Below are 9296 nucleotides of genomic sequence, written 5' to 3'. Positions count from 1 at the left end.
AAGCATTGCTATAGGCAAGGCAGTGAGTCACATTATATGACCTTGAGAGAAGAAATAACACCAGAGAGAATCCCTGGATTTCCACAGCAGCTGATGTGGTCTCCCTGTTTTCTCTTGTGGGGGTTAAATATTTTCTTTTACAGTAGATGGGAATCATGCCAAACTCACGCATGCACGCACGAACACACACACACACACACACACACACACACACACACACACACACACACACACACACACACACACACACACACACACACACACACACACACACACACACACACACACACACACACACACACACACACACACACACACACACACACACACACGCACACATGCACACATGCACACACACAAGCACATATCCTACTGTACGTGGTATCGGAAGCAATGCACTAAGGATCATCCCAGGACATCAACACATGCATGCTGGATTGACTGGTGTGGTGCTCTCCGCATTCCCTGCATCTGACAGTAGTCAGTCAAAAAATGTTGTGGTTTAGGGCAGTGTTTCTTACAATTACGGGTTAGGACGGTGGACGGAGTCACAATTCTATTACCGGTGGGTTACTACATAGTTCAAGTATAATTACATTTTAATGGGTCCGGACCCATCAGGACCAATCTCCTATTTGGAAAAGCTGAAAAAAGAATCACTATATGTAAAACCATTCCTTACCCATACACTATTATAAATACTGTAGCATGCAATGTCATGAGTTTGTGATGATCATCATCATTTGATATTCAAACATTTATTCCACATGTATGTACAGTATAATAGTTTCCCCTAAATTAAAAGACCACACCTGTACCAATGTACAGTAAGTCATTGTCTTCACAGCACCAGCCATACAGTATATCAAACATAAATCAACCATGTTTCCATGAATAGCTTTATCTTTTAGCATTCATCAGAGTTGTCAGACCAGTCCAACGACCTGTTCAGGTGCACTAGTTGTCTACAATCTACACAACCTCCCCATTGATGGTGCTGGGGACCGGAGGTCCCCTCCTGGTCGTGCGGTAGTCCACAACCATCACCATGGTCGTGCTAGCATTTAGACGGAGGTGGTTTGTCTCGCTCCACTGCACAAAGTCCTTATAATAACCTTATAATAACATTACCAAATCTACCTGAATAATTGAGTCCATTTTGGAAAACATAATTATGTGGTTAAGAAGTCATGGACGTAACTCAATCTTTCCGACCAACTTAAAAAATCAACCTGAGCATTCTAAATGCATAAAATGTAACAATGTTGGATTGAACGCCTGGGCCATGGCTCAATGGTCCAGGCACCTTGGCTGGTAATCCAGTCTGGCAGTGTGCCGCGGGTTCGACTCCCGATCCCGACGGCCTTTACTGCATGTCTCCCCCCCCATCTCTCTCTCCCCATTTCCTGTCAGCCTACTGTCTGTCCCTCCATAAAAAATAAAAATAAAGGCGAAAGCCACAAAAAAACATAAAAAAAAAAAAAAAAAAATATCTTGGATTGAACAATAAAATGTATCTGCACTGTCAAATTCCGTTAGACTCATTGAAAGCACACATCCCATGGTGACTTATACCTTGTAGGAGACCATGATTGTCCAGTTATTTATGTTATTTTATTTTTCTTTATTATTTTCTTAACTCTTTTCATTCAAAAAAGAATAAAAAACTATCAATAAATGTATGATACAAATCTCAATAAATGTATGATACAAATCTCAATAAATGTAATTTTACGTGAAATACCTCATTAAACTAGACAAAATGTTGTGTCGTGTCATACATCAATACGTTTTTCAGATGAAAATACAATAATTTTGTCGCGTGACATGGCACCAGTGGTAGAAAGTAACTAAGTACGTTTACTAAAGTACTGTACTTAAGTAAAACTTTGAGGTATTTGTACTTTACTTGAGTATTCCCAATTTTCAATACTTTTACTTCTACTCCACTACATCTTCAAGCTCACTAATTCGCTTCTACTTCACTACATTTTCAAACTCACTCATTGTGAGCTTGTAGATCTGTTATTTTCAAAAGATTATTGCAACCGAAAGTCGCAGTTAACTTTTTGTCCGTCAGTGTATCACTCAAAATCCCCATACATGGGGAAAGCCCCATATACTGTGCCCAGGTCTTGTGACATCACTATGACATCATCAGGGATGATAGTAAATCAGGGATCATAGTAAATGCGACCTGCTGTCGCAATTAAGCCCATAGATCTCTGATGTCATCAATATTAGTATATGGATATATGTCAGAACCTGTTCTGATGTATGGTCATGCCTCGTGACATCACGTGACATCATCAGGGATGGAGATACCTGATATTAAGCCCATATGGAATGCCCATATATGGAGATCCCTGATGTCATCAATATTGGCCAGCAACTCTACATCTGACCTCAAACCCTTAGAGGTCCAGCTCCATATATGGAGCTGACCTGTTCTGACATTCCATATGTTGATCCTTCCCCATCCATCCTTCCTCTTCGATGTCTCCCTTTTGACTGATACCTGTCCATTTAAACTCTAGACAGGCCCGCCCCAAAGTTATTTGTGCTGCCGCCCCCGGCAGCCGGCGAAAACTAGAGTTCTCAACAGGCCCGAAAATTAAGGCCTGGCCCTACCTGGGCCCTCATCAAACCCTGTACACTCAAGACACTGCCCCTGCTGCCACCCTTATATATCTCCATATATGGAGCTGACCTGTTCTGACATTCCATATGTTGATCTGACCTCATCAAACCCTGTACATTCAAGACACGCCATATATGGCCAGTGCCCTAAAGGGCGAGGTCGCTTCTTGCCCTCAGGCGTCTTAGTGGTTATACTGTACATGATACAAGTACAAAATGTGAGTACTTTTCCCACCACTGTTGACGTGTGCTCAGTTGTCCCCATTCATATTGTATATGTATTGCTGATTCTGTTGTTTGTAAAACTGTTCCCAACCTTAAAAAAAATAAAATAAACAATAATAAATTAGGTAGGGCTATGTGTAATATGTCTCATGTTTTGCCAGTTTCTAACCAACCTTGACAGTTCCTGGCATTCTGCACTGTATTGATTTAACATGCAAAACAAGACATATTTAACATTCCTGTTGGTGGTTGATAAGATCATAAGTTATGTATTGCCTGGCAATGCCACATACATTTGTTAAGTCAAACAATGTGTTTCAAAATCTGGTCTTATCAGGCAAAAGAGAGAGATTGTGTAATTAAAGTAGCCCAAAGTTGATGTTCCTGAAACAACCCATGTATTGTTTTGTATAAGAAATGTGATACTGAATCGCCAAGCCATCATAAATGTTGCTGTGAACTAGACCATGGACTATGCACAAAAGATATTTAGGTTAAAACTGAGATCCAGGCAGCAGAGATATTTATGAGGTCCATAAAGTCAAGTGCACTGTAGCATTACAGGAACCAGATAGGGATAGATTTCATACATTTTCCGTCTGAATGAACCATTATTCAGACAATTCTGTGATGGGAAAGTACCAAAATCTGCAATATGCATCTAAAACAAACTCAGAGATTAACTACAAGGACGTATTCTACAACGCTTTGAGCCTTTTGCCACCAGGAGGGGGAAAGTGACGGTCAAGCAGAGTCAACAGACCAGAGACGACTGCCTGTTCCCCTGTTTGTCGACATCGTTTCATGAGAAGAATCCTGAATGTCTGTTTTTGTGCCTAATGTTTACCATCCAAAACGAGCGCGTGGCAGAGAGGTTCCTACTCACCGGCCACAATCTACAGTGGCCCAGAGCCAAGGTAAAGATAGCTTCTCTCTGTACAACTACTGTACATACACTGTAAGCTACAAGGTCTCACCCCTGGAGACCTCAGTTACACTTTAATAAAACAACTATGAGGTTAAAAATAAAGCACATGCCACAGGGAAATGAGTTCCGCAACAAGCCTCTCATCTCGCTCATAACTTCTGAAATTCATTGTGTGTGTGTGTGTGTGTGTGTGTGTGTGTGTGTGTGTGTGTGTGTGTGTGTGTGTGTGTGTGTGTGTGTGTGTGTGTGTGTGTGTGTGTGTGTGTGTGTGTGTGTGTGCGTATGTGCACATGCACGTGTGTGTGCGTGTGTGTGTGATGGACCTTCCTCAGCGTTGTCACAACCTTTTGCGGTTATTTTCTCTTCATTATTATCTCCAAACCCGCTATGACTGTACACAGTATCTACACTGCTGTAGTGCTATAATTTAAGTCCAGATTGTTAAAAAAACAACCTGATAATTACCGTACTTGACAACAAGGTTTCCATTTTATTCAGACAAACATTTTAGCTATCCTTTCTTTTTTGATCTACATCTCTAACCTTGATGGTTAGAGATGGCTTGATCAACCGTTAACAATTAGTATGATACAGTATGTGAAATACTAAGACAACATCTTGACCTGGCGATGGGGTTTCCACTTGAGTGTTTTTGCTTTGTTGTCTTTTTCCATCATTATCTCGGCAAGTCTTTTCCAAGGGGCTAATCTCCTGCAGTCTCTTGTTACCTTGGAAAAGATGACAAACAGGCCAGCAGCCTCTGAAACAGCAGCGTGTTTTCCTGTTCTCTCACCAGGATGCCATTGGCATGCTAGCCACTGGGCTTTCCCAGCATAGGGCATTGCCATTTATCTCTGTTCATGCGTGCACGTGTGTGTGTGTGTGTGTGTGTGTGTGTGTGTGTGTGTGTGTGTGTGTGCGTGCGTGCGTGCGTGCGTGCGTGCGTGCGTGCGTGCGTGCGTGCGTGCGTGCGTGCGTGCGTGCGTGTGAGATGACTGATGAGTGCCTGGGGAATTCATGTTTGACTACCGTTAAACTAGAGGACATGTAATATTTGCGATCACAGTAGGCCTCCTTGCTGTGTCAAAAGCCTGGGTACGTTTCACTAATCTCCTGTCAAATTAAAGTGGGAGTGAAGATACGTGTATCTGAGTGGGTTACTAAATCCAAAAATAGTTTTTAAATCTATTTGCGATCCCTGAACAAATATTATGGAATTTGTGATGGCATTATTTTGTAATGTTTAAAAGCAAGCCAATACGTTAACAAAACTTGACAGTAGTTATTTGAATACATTTAGATGAATATAAAGATATACTGTATAAACAAGAATGACTCAGTCATAACTGCCAGGTGCAGAAAGCTCTCGTTTATGAACATCTACAGTATAATCAATTTCTGTGCCATAGTCTCTGCCTCTGCTCACGGCTTCACGTTGCAGCATTCAGAGTATGGGTTTTATGGGTAAGTCTCCCATTGGCTTAGAGGCAGCCAATCATGAAAAGTGTCCACTACGGTCGCTACTAGCAAGGGGCCAGTGGGGCACTCCAACGTTGAAGCACTGGGCCCTAGTGGTAAGAGGAGGGACTACAGGCGGACCCGTGGATTCATGACCGGGAATCCAAAAATAGTTTTTAAATCTATTTGCGATCCCTGAACAAATATTATGGAATTTGTGATGGCATTATTTTGTAATGTTTAAAAGCAAGCCAATACGTTAACAAAATAGATTGGAATGTTGTTGTAGCTTTGCTCTACCCCCAAGAGATATTGTTTAAAGATTTATTTTCCTTTCAAGCTAGCAGATGCCACAATGGCTAATGGGAAGCAGCTATAAAGGCGTTGTGGAACTGATTTTACTTGACTGTTTAATATGAACATGAAAGGCAATTGTTGTAATAATAGTAATGATTGAACATGATGGAAGACTTCTACATTGGCCGGCAGTCCCTGTATTATTTAAATGGTGGAATTTCACAAGGTTTTCCACAGTAGGTGTTTCCACAGACACACTGACAACACATGTATCCACACATTTCTGAGTCAACTTGTTGTGAAGCTTCATGGAAAAACAAGGTGTTCAATATTGGAACTGGATTTCCACACAGAAGCGAAATAAATATACAGGTAAATGCACAGCTGGATCCTAGTGATTCACACACACCAAATAAAATCACTTATTAGGAACAAAATTATTACTTCCTAGAAACCATTATGTCTCAGAATGGTACCATATTATTCAGCATGTTATTTGTGGACATATCTGCTGAAAGCAAAATAATGGGACGGCGAATTGGCGATGCCGATGTTAGTCAGTTGGTCTGTCCATCCATCTGTCCATCACTTTGGTTCCAAGCCATGTATCTCCAAAACTCCCAGCTGGATTGCCATGAAACTTGCTTAGTGCATTCATGCTCCCCAGAGGATGAACCCTACTGATTTTGGTGACCCATTGTCTTTCTTCTAGCACCACCCATAGGCCAAAATGTTCACTTTTGGACATAGGTAAGGGTTCTTCATGTTCAAATACAGAACATTGACCCAACTGTTTTAGACTATAGGATAGGGATTAGTCTAAAACATACAGCATACTACAGTACAGTTGAATACTAGATAGATGCATTGACTGTTTTTTCAATTGTCAAACTACGGACGAAGCATGAGCTAAATGCATGGATGGATTCATTGCCAGTAAAAGACTGTTGAAAACTATATTTGTCTTTGCCGAGGTCTGACTGACTGGAAAGAGAACAGAGAACACAGTGGAGTCCTTCAGGAGAGAGAAATTGATAGGTGCACGGATGGAATTATGCCTCTCATTAAAAAAAATGAGAGAGAAAGAGGGATGGAGAGGGGAGGGGACAGAGAGGGAGGGGGAGGGTTAGCGAGAAATATGACAACTGAGGAAAGTTGACCTGTAGATCTACTTCTCAAAAAGGTGATGGATAAGTAGAAAGAGATTGGCAGAGAGCGAGGATAAACAAACATCCTTGAATGAATTCCTTTTGGGCCTTCACCGCACTATACCTTATTTGTTTTACAGGGGTTGTCAGGAGGAGAATTTTGTTAAGCTCTGCCCCATCCATCCACGGCAAGGTTTCCTTTCAGCAAGGTTTCCCTCTGTGACCACACTAGTGGTGTACTGACGGTCAATCTGCGGTGAAACTCTCGGGCCGCTCGTCTTTCTTGGTAGCGTAATAGCGACCACATAAAGAGCGGGAGGGAATACCAAGCCGCTTCGCTAAAGGAAGAGGAGGAGGACTTTGTAAGCATGTATGCCGGGCAGACACACACACATATACGCACACGCACGCGCACGCGCACACGCACACGCACACACACACACACACACACACACACACACACACACACACACACACACACACACACACACACACACACACAGGCACCATGACAACACACTCTTACATCATACAAAGATAGATAGGAATGAAGCATGCCTGCCAGGAATAGGGTCATTCCTATGCGTGCATGTGTGCGTGCGTGTGTGCGTGCGTGCGTGCGTGTCTTTGGCTCTATCCATTGTTTGTCTGATTGTTGCTTAACGTTCAACTGCTGATACTATTTGACTAAATTGACAGCAGATGTGGATTTCCACCTGTTAGACTTCAGGACAGATTCTCAAGAATGGAAGAACAAGCAAGTGAGCCATGCTTTTGGCTAAGACATAGCTCCATGGTGAACTGGAGTGGTGTCACATGACATCTATGACGTCTATCTACGAGACACCAGTTTGGTGAAATATTGAAATATTTTCTCTCATTCATTTCTCTCTTTCTCTCTTGGGACAGTAGTGTCCAATGCACCTCCACATTCAGGAATAAAAACAAAATCAACTTTGGTAACTTTAAGCATATATTATTTTTAACCTTGCATTGTCCTTTCAAATGGTGCTGGATTGATACTGCAAATCCATATCCTTCCATTCAGTGCAGATGATGCAAGGCTGAAAAGGCGAGTTTTGAGGGTGCTGAGAACTGTCATAGTCGCACGGATTCTGGGGGTTTGCATGAGGTTCTCATGACCGGACACAAGGCAGACGTAAGGCATAAGGAGGGGGGAAGGAAGGGGTCAGAGAGGTATAGGTGGGTGCTAAGTCATTGAGGTGGCGACAAGGATATTGAAATTTCTCCTGTGTTTGACCAGGGGCCAGTGTAGGTCTTGGAGGACTGGTGTGATGTGGTATCCGGAGTGGGTACTGGTAAGCAAACGGGGCAGCAGAACTTTGTACATATTGACGTATATGGAAGGCTTACTTTAGTGGTGCCATATAGCAGTATAGTCAAGCCTGGATGTTATGAAAGCATGAAGGAGTGTTTCCTTTTATCCTCTGATGCTGTCTTCCTCAACACCCTCATCCTCCTTGACCTCAGAGCTGCCATTAACAACCTCAACCATTGCATACAGTACAGTACAGTACAGTACAGCACGTCTTAGATCCACCCTTGGCATTACTGGCACTGCCCTCGTCTTGTTTAACCACGTAAACCCTATACTTATGTCCCCCAGGGGTCTATACCATGCTATAATACCCCTCTTTCAAATTTAGCCGAATCTACAAGCTCACAAGATGCGTAGTGATCTTGTAGATCTGTTATTTTTGTTGAATGTTCACACCAGAACAGTGGTGAAATAACTGCCAGATTTCCCTATTTTTTATGGGCGCAAGCCCCTCCTATGTCCAGCTTTGAGGGTTTGTGTAAACACAAACATTGTTTTGCTACCACCACCTATGACTAGTTTTGAGTGTTTGTGTAAACACAAACATTGTGTAAACACAAACATTAAATGCCATTGACAATGAATGGCCAGCTTTGAGTGTTTGTGTAAACACAAACATTGACAAAGGTCAGGACGCAAATTGTGATTGGCCGGAATGAGATGATGTATGATGATGTATTGTATGACATATTGTATGATGTCTGTTGTCTCCCAGTCCCAACTACAGTAAAGATGCCGCCGCCGGTGCGTCTGTTGTCCAATCTGGAAGCTGGCGTGCCATCTGATTCAATTCTATGTTTGGTGAAGAGATTTGGTGTATAGAGGGGAATACTACTGGACCTAGTAAAGCCCTAGGGGGCTAAATACAACTAAATATGTTTTTTAGTGGTTAAAGCAAGTTCTAGACTAGATTGCAGTTTTGAAAGAAAGAAATCCCCTGTGCCAGCCGGACCCCCACGATTTTGTAACCCATTTTTCACCCCTGTGTCAATTATCTAATGATTCTGGGCTCTACACACCCTCCGCCAACCTAGTCCCCATATATGGGGGACATGGGGAGAGCAACGGACTTGAACTCATGCTTCCTTCATGCCTGAGTGTCCAAGTTGCTCCTTTACACCTGACAGGGGGGAGTTTCCCTGGTTGGACGTAGCGCATGGAAGGAACACGTTATTCCAACCAGTTCCTTTCCCCTCCATCAGGCGCCCCGGCTGGCCAGGGGGAGGCAGTTTAGAGACCAGGATTACTGCATGTTTTTTGT

Source organism: Electrona antarctica (genome assembly GCF_951216825.1).
Source record: "Electrona antarctica genome assembly, chromosome: 6".
Taxonomy (NCBI): domain Eukaryota; kingdom Metazoa; phylum Chordata; class Actinopteri; order Myctophiformes; family Myctophidae; genus Electrona; species Electrona antarctica.
The sequence above is the reverse complement of the archived record's forward strand: the minus strand, read 5'-3'. Positions refer to the sequence as shown.